General features: G+C 35.9%; 1 protein-coding gene across 2 annotated transcripts in view; it reads left to right on the top strand.

Moving 5' to 3' along the window:
• Positions 1-573: 573 nt before the first annotated feature.
• The window catches only part of Ypel (Yippee-like), a 97,770-nt gene continuing 81,437 nt past the window's right edge, over positions 574-16,906 (top strand). For both annotated transcript variants that reach the window (XM_065348134.1, XM_065348135.1), the window contains exons 1-2: positions 574-739; positions 15,986-16,048. The gene's annotated coding sequence lies outside the window, so the exon portion shown is untranslated. The remainder of the gene's footprint in view (positions 740-15,985; positions 16,049-16,906) is intronic.

Here is a 16,906-nt window from a genome sequence, read left to right on the forward strand (position 1 = left end):
CAAAGAAAAATTCCAACTGCGTCATACCTACTGAGACTAGAGAGACTAGAAGAGTATGCATAATCGATACAAATGAAATGCGCATTTTATTAATATTATAATATTCCAAGTGCTCTGGAGAATGTATCTACGTAAAATGCACTAAAATTATATTTCAATTTACACCCTCTCCTAGGTCTCATATTAGGTAATTTCAACCTACAGTTACCTGCGCATTAAAGTACCAAAATTTTTTCAAAAAAGTAAAACAATGAGCAAAGTAAATAGGTAAACAAACAAAGTCACGCTTTCGTTTCCTATTTGATGTATTTTATTGAAAGAGGAAACCTCTCTCGGATAAAAAGCAAAAGCTGCGAGATCTTTACATAATCACAACAACAAAGAAGAATGAGATAAAAGCAACGTACGATATGAGAAATAAATATTATTTTTTAAAAAAAAGAAAAAAACTCAGGAGTAAAACGGTGAACGTTGACCTAATTATTATATCGACCAGTGCAGCGCTCTCGTGGCCATTTTACGTAACTCGATCAAAACAACTACGATGACTTTCTCAGAACAGCTGTGCGAAGTCTGATTGTTACGTAGAATACTGTTTTGTCTGTTTTAGTTTTGCGTGTTTCTGTTTTGTTCTGTACTGTTATTTTGTTATATACGATCGTGTGTATCTGGTGCATTATTTTTTTTAAAATCGCGAATTGAATCGATCTACGAGTTGAAGAATATTATTCAAATATCGGTAAGTGTTAAAAGAAAGCATTTGTTAGTACAGTCTTATCAGTTCGGTTTCAGTAAGTCGTAGTTTCTTTGTTCAGTTCACACAACTATTGCGATGCAAGTATATCTTCAGGTGAAAACGTGCTATATGAATGAGAATTCGATAGCTGGGAAATTCCGTACTATCTTTTATATCTTGCAGTAGTAAATTCGGTGGCTTTATCCCTATCTGTGTGATAATGAACTTGATTACGATGTTATTATGGTGCCAAAATACCATTCATTCGCAGAGTTATCATTATATTCGTATAAGGAAAAATATAACGCTTGATTTAGATAAAGTATTCGGATGTGCGCATATGCTGAGGTTTTTTTTGTTTACAAAAATCTTCTACGACACGATATGGTGTAACTGTTACGCTATTTTGATCATAGAGCTTTTCAGCTTTGAGCTTTCCAATAATCGAACACCGAACCGAATTTGAACTTTGAAGATACCAAGAGTATTCCTCTCATTCCTCTTGCCATCGTTTTGTTTTCATGCTATAAATCCTCTCGAATTGTACGTCATGAGTAATAAGTATGTTGATGTTTTGGAATAAGTAATGTAGAATGAAAAAAAAAAAGGTGTAAAGTGTAATATACTGCGACGCACGTGAACTTAGTTCCACTTGCCAAAATATTAAAATTTATGTAATTTTTCAATGAGCCAAAATATCTTACACTAATACGTGTTATTCCGATGAATAGTTTTCTTCGACGACGACGATGTTGGATTCAGTGGTTCTCTTTCTGTTTTCTGGTTGTTTGTAGGTAGTTGGTTTGGTCTTTATTCGTACGAGTATATATATCGAGTATTTATACAATAATACATAATTATTATTATTATTAAATTATTATTGCGAAATGGCGAAAAGCAGTATAATATTAATGCGTCGAGTTTCAATAAAACTTAATAGTTGTATATAGCTTAGCTATTTTTATTATAGTATACGATCAGGTACATACAACGAGTAGATATATGTACGTTATTGTACGTAAAAGTATCATTTTGGCAGCATTTAGAGCGCAAATTTATTAGCGAAATCGAACCCGTAAAAGTATAAAGAGCTTTTACGATTCAATTGCCACGATTCCTGCAAGTTATGGTATTTTTTTCCCCATGGCTTGTATGTAATATAATGGAATGGCAGAGGGTTTAATTATGTAAGTGATGGAGGAAAACTTGTTACATCGTGTTTGAACGTGTCTCCCTGTTTGGATGGATATTGGGTTTAGCAGCACATGGAGCTTTAATGATGGAAGGGAATGGATTTGGGACTTGGGTCCCTTTTTTTTATGAGGTTATATAAAAGAAGAAAAGTGTACTAAAGTGGGTGGATTTTGTGGGTATTATGCAAAGAGGAAGGAAAAGAGCAAAGTTGATGGGGGCATGATGTACTTACTCAATGGATCTGGAATCAATGTGTAATTCGTTGGTGGTTTGTTGAAAAATATGAGTTGGTTGAGCTAGCATTGAAGTTGGTATGAAGTTTTTTTTGAAAAATGATTCTGTCGAAAGAAGTATACTTGAGTATGCTGCGATGGATTGAGAAGTGTGTAAATTTGACTATACAAATTGTTACAAAGGCTACTAGTCCGGCATATGACAATAGGAGTAATTGCACCCCCCCCCCGCCGATCCTCCGGGACAACTTTTTTCTTGAAGGGGACATCCCAAGGAACATTTTAAAGCAAACTTGCCAAAAAAAAAGTTGGCCTTACTTACAAAATGGCGGCCATTTTGATTGACAGGTCAGCCAAAATCGCAGATTTTGCGTTCCAACATAGGACTTGCACGAACTTTTTCAAACTTTACAAAGGTAGATCGAAAGATCATGCAAACATTTATCACCTATCAAAATTTCAAGTGCTAAAGTGCGTTTTTCGATTTTTGGTGAATTTTTGAAAATCGAATTTAGACCAAAAATGAGGGAAAAAATCAAAATTTTACCAAATTGACTTAGAAAGCTAAAATTTGGAATATACCCTATTTTCGACATGCCAAATCGATTGGAAACGGTTTCAACCCGTTTTGAGCAGTTCTGGAGCCTCCAGCAGATTTTTGAAACTCGAAATTCCCACAAAATTCCATCAAATTGGAGTTGTAAAGCTGAAATTTATTCTAAAAACTAATTTCAATACGCTACGAAGTACTGCAGGTGAATTTCAGTTCGTTTTGGATCCTCCAGCGACTTTTTGAAAATTCCTGAAGCCTTTAGCAAATTTTTGAAACTTTAAATTTTCACAAAATTTCATCAAATGGAGATGGAAAGCTGAAATTTACTCTACACTCCAATTTTAACACACTCTGAAAACGACTTCTGGTGGATTTCAAGTCATTTTAGAGCCTCCAACAACTTTTTGGAAAATTACTGGAGGCCTCCAGTAGATCTTTGAAACTTTAAATTTTCACAAAATTTCATGAAATGGAGATGGTAAGCTGAAATTTACTCTACACTCCAATTTTAACACCCTCTGAAGACGACTACAGGTGGGTTCAAGTCATTTTAGGGCCTCCAGCGACTTTTTTGAAAATTACTGGAGCCTCCAGTAGATTTTTTAAGCTTGAAATTTCCCGCAACATTAATTTATCAAATGGAGTTGGCAAGCTGAAATTTACTTCGCAGACTACATGGTGGTTTCAAATGGTTTTGAAACTTCCAGCTACTTTTAGGAAATTTAAATTTTCCAAATAAAGTCATACAACCTTTCAAAAAGTTGCTGGAGGCTCCAAAACGACTTGAAATTCACCAGCAGTCAACTACCGTAGCGTATTGAAATTAGTTTGCAGAATGAATTTCGACTTTCCATCTTGGGTTGATAAAATTTTGGGGAAATTTCAAGTTTCAAAAATCTACTGGAGGCCTCCAGTAATTTTCCAAAAAGTTGTTGGAGGCTCTAAAATGACTTGAAATCCACCAGAAGTCGTTTTCAGAGTGTGTTAAAATTGGAGTGTAGAGTAAATTTCAGCTTTCCATCTCCATTTGATGAAATTTTGTGAAAATTTAAAGTTTCAAAAATTTGCTAAAGGCTTCAGGAATTTTCAAAAAGTCGCTGGAGGATCCAAAACGAACTGAAATTCACCTGCAGTACTTCGTAGCGTATTGAAATTAGTTTTTAGAATAAATTTCAGCTTTACAACTCCAATTTGATGGAATTTTGTGGGAATTTCGAGTTTCAAAAATCTGCTGGAGGCTCCAGAACTGCTCAAAACGGGTTGAAACCGTTTCCAATCGATTTGGCATGTCGAAAATAGGGTATATTCCAAATTTTAGCTTTCTAAGTCAATTTGGTAAAATTTTGATTTTTTCCCTCATTTTTGGTCTAAATTCGATTTTCAAAAATTCACCAAAAATCGAAAAACGCACTTTAGCACTTGAAATTTTGACAGGTGATAAATGTTTGCATGATCTTTCGATCTACCTTTGTAAAGTTTGAAAAAGTTCGTGCAAGTCCTATGTTGGAACGCAAAATCTGCGATTTTGGCTGACCTGTCAATCAAAATGGCCGCCATTTTGTAAGTAAGGCCAACTTTTTTTTTGGCAAGTTTGCTTTAAAATGTTCCTTAGGATGTCCCCTTTAAGAAAAAAGTTGTCCCGGAGGATCGGCGGGGGGGGTGCAATTACTCCTATTGTCATATGCCGGACTGTACTGTTTGACACGAAAATTCGATCAAATCAAATATTGGTTTTGACATTGACGGATCTGAGGGAAAAGGCCCACACAGCAAAACACCTCTAAGGGGCTAATTTCCAGTGGTGTGGTCAGGATTTTCTCAAGGAAGGGGCAATGCCATGAGCCCTCTCGTCCACTCTTGGCAGCCTCACTGCCTGTTTCGGTAAATTATGAATTATTATAATTTATACGATTATGAAAAAAAAACAGGTCTTTTCGAGACTTCAAAAACAGACTTTGTTGCCATTTTTGACACACAAAAAAAGTACTTGGGTAAGATTGATTGGTATTTTAATGAAAATCTGATCTCTTTTCAGACAATTTTGACTAAAAAGCAGATTTTTTGCCATTAAAAAGCAAGACTTTCTGGAAATTTTGACCAAAAAAAATGTTTTTTTTTGCAAGTTTATCAAATAAAACAAGACTTGGCAATTTTGACAGAATAAAAATCGTTTTTTTTTTTTGTCAGTTTTGACCAAAAATGTACACTTTTTCCAGTTTCTACAACAAAAAAAAAACAGATTTTTCACAAATTTTGACCAAAAAGGTAAACTTTATCGGCTCATATTTGATAAAAACTTGATTTTTCATTGCAATTTTACAAGTAAGGAAGGTATTTTGGGACAGAAAAGTCCCTTCGTAGAAATTTTTACCAAAAAAAGTTTGGAGGGGTCTTGCAATTTTAGCAACAAAATAAAGGCTATGAGATTTTGCAATTTTGATGAACACGTCGTGCATTTTTCAAAATTTCAACAAAATATAGTTTCTTTTACAAATTTTGCAAAAAAAAAAAGATTTTCTGCAATTTTGTGAAAAAGTAAAATTTTTCTTTTTTTTGCCATATAGGTGAGCTAGATTTCCTAGAAATTACCATAAAAACAAGTCTTTTTCTGGCAACTCTATTTTAGCAGAAAAAGTAAGCATTTTTTTAGTAGGAAAATTTTATGTTTTTTTTTGCCATTTTGACGTAAAAAGCAGATCTTTTGACAAGAAAAATTGAGTTCCGCCTTTCTGGAAATTTTGACCAAAGAGAAAGTGTTTTTCGCGATTGTGGCAAAAAATCATTCTTATTGGGGTTTTTATGCCTCGTATTTTGACACAAAAAAATGTTTAGGAAATTTTTATTCAAGAAATACTCATTTCTTTCAAGTTTCAATGTTTGAAAAAATGATCTTACAATTTTCCATAAAACTAGGATTCTTCACGATATTATGTTGACAAAAAAGGTTGGATTTTTTGAAACTTTGAAACCAAAAGCAGATTTTGCGTCTACAAAAAAATTATTTTCAGCAATTTTGGTAGCTTTTTTGGCAATTTCTACATTTTTTACACTTAATACAAAAACGTAGGTTTTATTTGCAATTTTGACAAAAAAATTTTTTTTGATAATCTTATAGTCGGGGAGCCCGCATAAGGATCTATTGCACCCCCACACCCCCCCCCCCCCCCCGGTTGATCCTCCGGGACAACTTTTTTCATAAAGGGAGAGTCCTAAGGAACATTTTTAGCCCTTGTCCTATAAAAAAAAGTGGCCCTACTTACAAAATGGCGGCAATTTTGATTGACTGGTCAGCCTAAATCGCAGATTTTGCGTTCCAACCGGGGACTTGCACGAAATTTTTTAAACTGTACAAAGGTAGATCAAAAGATCAGGCAAAAATTTATCATCTGTCAAAATTTCAAGTGTTAAAGTGCGTTTTTCGATTTTTGGTGAATTTTTGAAAATCAAATTTAGGCCAAAAATGAGGGAAAAAATCAAAATTTTACAAAATTGACCAAGAAAGTTGAAATTTGGGATATAACCTATTTTAGGAGTGCCAAACCGATTGGAAACTGTTTCGAACCGTTTTGAGCAGTTCTGGAGCCTGCAGCAGATTTTTGAAACTCGAAATTTTCACAAAATTTCAACAAACGGAGGTGGACTGGTGGAAAGCCGAAATTTACTCTGCACTCCAATTTTAACAACCTCTTAAGTCGACTTCAGATGGGTATAAGTCATTTTGGACCCTCCAGCGACTGATTGAAAATTACTGGAGCCTCCAGTACTTAGATTTTTGAGACTTGACATTTCCCAAAATTTCATCAAATGGAGATGAAAAGCCGAAATTCATTCTGCAAACTAATTTCAATACGACATGAAGTCGACTGCGTGGTGGTTTCAAATGGTTTTCAAGCTTCCTGCTACTTTTTGAATTTAAATTTTCCAAAAAAACGCCATACAACCTTTCAAAAAGTCGCTGGAGGCTCCAAAATGACGAAATCCACCAGCAGTCGATTTCGTAGCGTATTGACATTAGTTTACAAAACGAATTTCGGCTTTCTATCTCCATTTGATGAAATTTTGGGAAATTTCAAGTTTCAAAAATCTACTGGAGGACCCAGTAATTTTCAAAAATTAGCCGGAGGCTCCAAAACGACTTAAAATACACCTGCAGTCGACTTCGTAGTGTATTGATATTAGTTTGCAGAGTAAATTTCGGCATTCCAATTCCATTTCATAAAATGTTATTGGAATTTCAAGTTTCAAAAATCTGCTGCAGACTCCAGTGATTTTCAAAAAGTCGCTGGAGGCTCCAAAATGACTTAAACCCAGTTGAAGTCGTCTTGAGAGGGTGTTAAAATTGGAGTGCAGAGTAAATTTTGTCTTTCCATCTCCGTTTGATGAAATTTAGGGGAAATTTCAAGTTTCAAAAACCTACTGGAGGCTCCAGTAATTTTCAAAAAGTCGCTGGAGGCTCCAAAACGACTTGAAATCCACCTGCAGTCGACTTCGTAGCGTTTTTAAATTAGTTTGCGGAATGAATTTTGGCTTTCCATCTCCGTTCAAGTTTCGAAAATCTGCTGGAAGCTCCAGTAATTTCCAAAAGATTGTTGGAACCTCCAAAAGGACTTGAACCTACCTGTAGTCGACTTCATAGCGCATTGAAATTAGTTTGCGGAGTGAATTTCGGATTTTCAACTGCTGTAAAATGAAATTTCAAGTTTCAAAAATCTGCTGGAAGCTCCAAAATGACCTGAACCCAGCAGCAGTTGACTTGGTAGTGTGTTGAGGTTGCAGCAGAGCGTGATTTCGGCTTTCCATCTCCCTTTGATGAAATTTTGTGGGAACTTCGAGTTTCAAAAATCTGCTGGAAGCTCCAGAACTGCTCAAAACGGGTTGAAACCGTTTCCAATCGATTTGGCATGTCGAAAATAGGGTATATCCCAAATCTCAGCTTTTTTAGTCAATTTGGTAAAATTTTGATTTTTTTCCCTCATTTTTGGCCTAAATTTGATTTTCAAAAATTCACCAAAAATCGAAAAAGTCACTTCAGCACTTGAAATTTTGAGAGATGATAAATTTTTGCCTGATCTTTCGATCTACCTTTGTACGGTTTAAAAAATTTCGTGCAAGTCCCCCGTTGGAACCTAAAATCTGCGATTTCGGCTGACCTGTCAATCAAAATGGCCGCCATTTTGTAAGTAGGGTCACTTTTTTCTTAGGACAAGTTCTAGATATGTTCCTAAGGACTCCCCCTTTAAGAAAAAAGTTGTCCCGAAGGATCGACGGGGGGGGGGGTGGTGCAATAGATCCTTATGCGGGCCTTCCGACTATTTATAAAAAAAAAAAAAACTGATTTCCTGTTTTTAATTTTGACAAAAATGAATTTTTGCTAAAAATGGAACCAGATTTTCCGAAAATTTTGACCAAACCAAAAAGAAGGGTCTTCTCCAGTTTTTTATATTTTTTTGTTAATTTTCAGTGACTTTATCGTCTTTTTAAGTGTTTTTACATCATTTTGACAGGCTTTTGACCCTTTTTCATTGATTTTTAGGGAGTATTCGCATCATTTTAACGTGTTTTCAATGTTTTTTCATTCTGTTTTGCCAATTTATAACTATATTTCATCACTTTTGGTAGTTTTTCACTTTCAGGCCATTTTTAGTGGTTTTAATGCTTCTTTGAGCGTTTTAAAATCATTTCAATGAATATCGAACATTTTTTCGTACATTTTGCGAATATTTTATTGAACTTTTACGAATTTTGAGTAATTTTCAGCAACTGTGATCCATTTTTGACAGTTTTTTTCAACCCTGTTAAAAGCCTTTAGCTAGCTAGTTTTTAAATTTCTGCAGAAATTGCAAATCGCTGTAACTGGAAATGTAAAAAGGGCTCAAAACTGACTTCTTGTTGAAGGGTGGAGAATGAGCATCGGGCAATCTTTTTGTAGATATACTTCAAAGGGATCTAGTATCTAGTTTTCTTTGTTTCTACTTTAATATAAGTACTTACTCATACTTCTTTGTCTACATGAGTGTATCATGTCTACGTACATTGTTAGAAATAACCTCTATACACGAATAAAATTGATAACAATGATCTTTATTTTTCACGTTGGTATATTTTTAGTGCCTACGTACCTACGTAAGTACTTGTGTATATTTAATAATAAAAGATCAGAGTTTGCAAACGTGTACGCGTGTAGCGTGCATTATTAATATGATTTTTCGTACATTTGATGTAAAATTTAAACGAGGGTTTTCGAGTAACGGTTATCACTATACGTAAACGGCATCAGTTTGTTGTCGGTTAATTGGGGTCAATAATTCGTAAAGTAGATGAGCACCTTTCTGGTCAGTGTGTCAGAGTGTAATGGTACGATATACGAGTACATAATACACAAATATACAGAGTACGTATATCTCTACGTATATAAATGTATAGCCGTTGTACACGAGTTCCATTAGCGTGTACCAGTCCATTATACTTGTACATAATATATTTTAGAGCTACGCAGATAAATATTAAGCGGCTGCAAATTGATACTTTGAGAGGCGCAGTCGTGCTCGGTGATTTTTTTCTGCTTTCCAGGTCGATATCCCGCAACGTGATGCGAGAAATCGAACCACTAACCGAGGTAATTAGTTGATGGGAAATCTCTCCAGTCTCCTTCCATCTCCGTACTTTGTCTCCTCTTGGCTCTCTTGTTCCCTTATCTTCTGTTGTTCCGTCCTATACCTATACCTCTACATATCTGGCGTAATTCTCGACGCTCTGGTCGCTGATGAGAGTGATGAAATTGTTTGGAAAATATTTCATAACATAAGTCCGACTGTTTACTCGTCGTCAGCGCGGCGTCGGCGTCGGCCGCACAGCTCGAGAATGGTTGTTTGGAAAATAATAAAATCAATTGCGTAATAATTCAACGACCACGAGCATCGTTTTTTCAATATCTTTGAAGAGCCTTATTGAAAAATTTTATTAAAAGCCCAACTAGGTATACGAGGTACGAAGTGCGAGTATGAATGAACGTAGGCTCGTCCGTAATAATACACACAATAATGACGTAAATACCGAAAAGAATTGGTTATAAGCCGCACTTTCGCGAGAGAAAAACACGCCAAAGTGGAAAAAAATCGACGTTACTTTGACGTCATTAATGTACCTATGATTTGCACGATTCCGATTCGTTAATTCGATTTTCCCAAGTATGGAAAATTAGTTGAAAATATTAGGTATCTGTCTATATAGTTCGTATTCCTTCGTGTGCAATGTCGATTCGTATATATCTGAGTAATAATTCGTTCTCAATTGGGAGTAAAATGTATTAAAATTGATTCGTGTCGAAGCGGTTAGTTTCGTGAACGAATGAAAGAGATGATAATTTACCAGCTACATTTTTGTTGCAACGAAGCATTTCAGGTTGGTGAGGTATTCTTTTGAAGAAATTTACACTTTATAAAATTAATGAGTTCAATGAACCGTGTATAAATCATCGTTCGCGAGTGGTACATTGCCAAGTGGGCAATCGCACACCGTGTTTTCAGATGATTAATTTTGGTTTAAATACATTTCGAACGATTCGTTCTCGAGCTGCGATTCAGAACGACCCGATTTATTTTAAAAACTGATGAATTACATAAATGATAGTAATGTAAATTATCTGTCTCCTAGTTCTTTTCTTTTTTCATCAATAATGATTGATGAACTATTCCTTTGTCCCAGGCATGAAATTTGGTCACTTTTTTTAAAGATTTGTTGTGTTAAAAACTAAAAGAAAAAGTGCAAAATTTTAGGAATAATGACGACTGATTGGATAGAGCTGATACTTTCTAAACTGTACAAAAGTAGATCGAAAGATCAGGCAAAAATTTATCATCTGTCAGAATTTCAAGTGCTAAAGTGCCTTTTTCGATTTTTGGTGAATTTTTGAAAATCATATTTAGGCCAAAAATGAGGGAAAAAATCAAAATTTTACCGAATAGACCGAGAAAGCTTAAATTTGGGATATACCCTATTTTCGACACGCCAAATCGATTGGAAACTGTTTCAAACCGTTTTGAACAGTTCTGGAGCATCCAGCAGATTTTTGAAACTCGAAATTTCCCAAAATTTCATCAAATTGGAGATGAAAAGCCGAAATTCATTCGGCGAACTAATTTCAATACGTTACGAAGTCGACTGCTGGTGGATTTCAAGTCGTTTTGGAGCCTGCAGTGACTTTTTGAAAATTGCTGGAATCACCAGGTTTTTGAAACTTGAAATTCCCACAATATTTTATCAAATGGAGTTAGCAAGCTGAAATTTACTTCGCAAACTAATTTCAATACGATATGAAGTCGACTGCATGGTGGTTTCAAATGGTTTTGAAGCTTCCAGCTACTTTTTGGAATTTTCTGGAGCCTCCAGCAGATTTTTGAAACTTGAAATTTTTATAAAATCTTATCAAATGAAGTTGGAAATTCGAAATCACGCTCTACTGCAATCTCGATGCAGTATTAAGTCAACTGCTGGTGGGTTCTGGTCATTTTGAAGCCTCCAGCAGATTTTTGAAACTTGAAATTTCCTTTTACTGCAGTTGAAAATCCAATATTCATTCTGAAAACTAATTTCAATACGCCATGAAGTCGACGACTACAGGTAGGTTCAAGTCATGTTGGAGTTTCCAGCGATGTGTTGTAAATTACTGGAGCCTCCAGCAGATTTTTGAAACTTGAAATTTCCACAAAATTTCATCAAACGCGGTTGGAAATTCGAAATTTACGCTTCACTCCAACATAAACACTCTATGAAGTAGACTGCGGGTAGATTTCAAGTCGTTTTGGGGCCTCCAACGATTTTTTGCAAATTACTGGAGGCTCCAGTAAATTTTCGATACTTTGAATTTCGGCTTTCTAACTCCATTTGATGAAATTTTGGAAAATTTCGAGTTTCAAAAATCTGCTGGAGGCTCCAGTAATTATCAAAAAGTCACTGGAGGCTCCAAAACGACTCGAAATCCACCTGCAGTCGACTTCGTGGCGTATCGGAATTAATTTACAGAATGAATTTCGGCTTTCCATCTCCATTTGATGAAATTTTCCATTCGAGTCTCAAAAATCCGCTGGAGGCTCCAGTAATTTTAAAAAGTCGCTGTAGGCTGTATTGAATTTAGTTTGCAGAATGAATTTCGGCTTCCCAACTCCATTTGATGAAATTTTATGGGAATTTCGAGTTTCAAAAATCTACCGGCTCCAGTGATTTTCAAAAAGTCGCTGGAGGCTCCAAAACGACTTCAAATCTACCCGGAGTCGACTTCGTAGCGTATTAAAATTGGTTTGCAGAATGAATTTCGGCTTTCCATCACCGTTTGATGAAATTTCATGTTTCGAAAATCTGCTGGAGGCTCCAGTAATTTTCAAAAAGTCACTGGAGGCTCCAAAACGACTCGAAATCCACCTGCAGTCGACTTCGTGGCGTATCGAAATTAGTTTACAGAATGAATTTCGGCTTTCCATCTCCATTTGATGAAATTTTGGAAAATTTCGAGTCTCAAAAATCCGCTGGAGGCTCCAGTAATTTTAAAAAAGTTGCTGTAGGCTGTATTGAATTTAGTTTGCGGAATGAATTTCGGCTTTCCAACTCCATTTGATGAAATTTTATGGGAATTTCGAGTTACAAAAATTTTCTGGAGGCTCCAGAACTGCTCAAAACAGGTTGAAACAGTTTCCAATCGATTTGGCGTGTCGAAAATAGGGTAGGTATATTCTAAATTTCAGCTTTTTTGGTCAATTTGGTAAAATTTTGATTTTTTCCTCATTTTTGGCCTGAATATGATTTTCAAAAATCCACCAAAAATCGAAAGAGTCACTTTAGCACTTGAAATTTTGACAGATGATGAATTTTTGTCTGATCTTTCGATCTACCTTCGTACGGCTTAAAAAATTTCGTCCCATATTATGTTGGAACGCAAAATCTGCGATTTCGGCTGATCTGTCAATCAAAATGGCCGCCATTTTGTAAATAGGGCCACTTTTTTTGAGGACTTTGGCTAGAAATGTTCCTTAGGACTCCCCCGTTGAGAAAAAAGTTGTCACGGAGGATTAAGGGGGGGGGGAAGTTGCAATAGATCATTATGCGGGCTCCCCGACTATTAGTACGATTCAAAAGTTCGCGAACGATCTTATAATAACGAAAGTTACTGTGAAAATGCATAATTTAACGTAGAAAAAAATCATGATTCAACTCAGTCTCGAAGTTGGTTTTTATTTCGCAATTGTGATTCAGTCGTTCGCAAACGATTTCATGAAACTGAAAGTCTAGTCACTGAAAAAAAGTACTTTCCTGATGACTCGATTCAGTCCCCAGATCAGTTTCTATTTCTCTTGTGGATTCCTTCAAGTCGGTCGTGAACGATTTGCTCATAATATGATTCAGTCGTTCGTGAACGACTTGATTAAAACGAAAGGGGTCGAAGATAATTTGTATTAAGAATTGCAATAGACTAATACAAATCGTTCGTGACTCGATTCAATTTCCAAGTATGTTTTCTGTTCACAGTGTGATTGAGTCGTTCGCGAACGATTTCACCGAAAATTCAAGTTACTGGAAAGCATTTTTCTGATGACTCAACTTCCTGGATTGATTTACCGTTCTGATTGCTCGATTTGGTCTCTGAATTAGTTTTACTCTGCATTTTTTTGTTTTTTGTCTTTTCAAGTCAATTGGGAATGATTTGCTCAGTCATAATGTGATTCAATCGTTCGTGAATGGTCTAATGAAGATCGAAGTTGTTGAAGCAGATTCGAACGGTGTGTTCTGAAAGGCAAAAACGAATTACTCATTACCTATTCAATTCAATCTCTAAATTGTTTTTTTAATTATGTGAATCAGTCGTTCGCGAACGGTTTCATCAAAATGAAAATCAAGTAGCTGGAAATTGGAAAAATTCACTTTTCTTATGTCTCGATTCAGATTCCGAATGAATTTTCATTTTATTTTGTAATTTTTCTCGAGTCGGTCGCGAATGATTTGCTCATTGTATGATTCAGTCGTTCATTGAACGATTTCATAAAGTGGGAATGGTCGTGAAAATTTCTCTTGTGCTGGCGGAAATGAATCGTTTATTATTTGATTCACTTCAATTGTTCAATTATGAACTCAAGTTTGTTGTTTTCGTTCACTTTCTGATTCATTTGCTAGCGAACGATTTCATAAAATTTAAGTCGATTCACTTGAAGAATTTATTTTTGTGAGCGCTTGATTCGGATTTTGGATTTCAAATGAGTTCGTTTTGGTTTTTTGATTCCTTCAAGACGGTCGCGAACGATTTGCTCGTAGTACAATTCGGTCATTCATTTATTAAGGTCGATATTATTGAGGAGATTTGTCTTGTGACGGTGAAAAAGAGTCTTTTCTAGTTCTTGAAACTTGATTTGGATTTTTATCAGGGAAAATCGATTTTTTGATGGATTGATTCAGTTCCAAGTTTCGTCATTGTTTTTCTCAAGTCGGTCTTGAACGATTTGTATGCACTAAGATTCAATCATTCGTGAACGATTCAATAAAAATGAAAATTGTTGAGCAATTCATCTCGCGATGGCAAAATAACATCGTTTCAAATTTGATTCAGTCTCCCAATTTTGTTTTTCAGGTCGGTTGTGAACGATTATCTCAAAATATCATTCACTTGTTCTCGAATTTGAAAAAATATACCTGCTTTGGGTGCAATGTTTTTCACCTTGAAACATTTCACAGCATCGTGTCTCAATTTGAATACTTCTCATACGAAAATCGAGTCCCAAAAAAACCGAAAAATCTGCTCGTTTATCGAATTATTACTTCCTTACCACCTGCGTCTTGTGCAATACACGTGCTCCCGCTTCTGCAACGCCTACGCGATTATATTCTTACGAAGCTGCTATCTAAATACCGACGTTATCCACAAAAGAAATTCAATTTCAGCAAATCCCAAATCCCCATCCGTGAACATAGAGAGCAAATAAACGACGATTCGAGATTCGGTCTTGGGTCCTTTGAAAAAGAAAATGATTTTATCAAAGACGTGAATAGAAATAGTACACGAAAAAAATTTGTATTCGTAGCGTAAAAAAAGGATATAGAGAGGAACACGTGGTAAAATCTTTGTTGTTATATAAATATCGGCCACGGCTCGCGACACGGCGTGTTTCGCAGCTGTTCTCGATGCGGTTGTTGTGTACGACATGTATATTCGAGTACGTAGTGTAATATGTATGTATAAATGTGGTACAAAAACACCAACTCAAACCAAGACACAGCTGCAAAATATACTATGTAGACCTTAATGTACCATAGTCGAAGACTGTGGTATCCTCGTCATGATGACGAACAGTAGAACAGGTGTGTGTAGTTGTAAACACGACGACGAACGCGTGTTTCGATGGTAAAACCATGGCACAGATGATTTTACTTCTGCCTATGTCGTCATTGGTTTAGTTCTTTCTTTCTCCTTTGTGCCAGACAAAAGCTAGTGCCTCAGCTCAGTTGATGAAAGAGAAAGAGACCTTGAGGAAAGGCAGGGGAGAACCTCCTGCAAAGTACCAGTGTGATTGGATAAAAGAATGCATTTGTTTGAAAGACTGAAAGCAGAGATCTGAATTCGTAATCCACACTTTATAATGAAGGGTAACTTGCACAAAATCTGTATATTCCTCCATAATTTGCAAATTTTTCAAAGACGAGCTAAAAAATTGTAGAGGTTGAGAATATGAATTTTCTGCAATCAGACTCTATGCTCAAATCTACCCCCTCCCCATCTTCTTCCATAATGATTTCAGTATTGAAACTCGAGCTCTCATTGCCAAATCCTGAAAGCCACAGATGATCGATGGGATGAGGATGAAATGGGAGAGGAAAAGAATTTGAAACAAATAGAAAACTGCTCGAAACAAACTAACATATTTTTGAGCCACATCCAAGTTCCAAGTCCTTTACATCGAATGTTAACGCAGTTCCACTTTTTGTTTGTTTTTTTCAAGCTAAATTTTTAATAACTTGAACGAGCAAAGAGATGTCTGTAAACACTAATTTTGATTTGAAAAGTACGTCTCTGAAAGATATTCGTATTCTGAAATATTAATTGAGTACTTTTACTTATTCCTGTTACATCTCTCTCTCTTTGCCCGCCTCGCGTGCCTGGTTCAATTAATATACGCTCGAGAATCGCGAGCCGAGACCTCTCTTCGTCTCTTTATTTAGTAAGAATAACGTCAATGGTCGAGTCATTAACGATCCTATTAATTACCGTACGTATTTGTTTATCTGTTGCAGGAAAGAGCGATTCCAATGCGAAGTTAAAAGTATACTGTATACTTTGTACATGTTTCGGACAAAGTAAGTGACCACAGTGATATAATCCTCCATTACAATACGCATAGATAATTATAATAATATTTCAAATCAACGCACGAGGATAAGGAAGCAACCTAGACATGAAAATGATAAAATCTAGTCGAAGTCGTCATTATTCTCACGATACAAAGCGTCTAATCGTCAAATTGATGTCATTTTTGGATTCGGCGTATTTCAAAACCTTGAAATCGACACCAATGACGGATTTTTATCATTTTTGGCGTATCTCCCCCTCTCCCCTCCTCACCCATTTCATTTCCAAGGGGATGAAATTCAAAGTGAAAAGTCACGTGTTTGGAATTTCAAAAATTTTACTAGCCAATTTGAAGGTATTCGTTTGATCTTCGTGTTGAAATCATCGTACAATTTTTTCCGGGGGGAGGGTGGAAATGGGGGGGGGGTAAATCTTGAAACATGATGATATTTGGCCATGTGCATCGATTCCATGGTCATCTCCTAAGTTGATTTCACATCTGATGTTAATTATTGATCAATTGGTTTTTGATTTGGGAAGGGGCGAAGACCGGAAGGGAATGGTTATGAATGATGGTCCCGGGGGGAGGGGAGGGGGGTAAAATATAAAAATGCGATAATATATCGTCAATTCGTCATGTATGTCAATTCCATGGTCATTGTCTGCGTTGACGCGCTGACTTCAAATCTGAAATCCGATGTCAATCTTTTATCATATATTTTTGTGGAGGGGTGAGGGCTAGGGTGGTCAGTGGAGGGGTAAATTTTGAAAAATGATAACATATCGTCATGTATATCGATTTCATGGTCATCGTCGGCGCTAATTTCAAATCTTGCGTTATTTTTTGGTTTTGTGGTTATGGTTTA

The sequence above is a fragment of the Planococcus citri genome, chromosome 2 (assembly GCF_950023065.1).
Source record: "Planococcus citri chromosome 2, ihPlaCitr1.1, whole genome shotgun sequence".
NCBI classification, from domain to species: Eukaryota; Metazoa; Arthropoda; class Insecta; order Hemiptera; family Pseudococcidae; genus Planococcus; species Planococcus citri.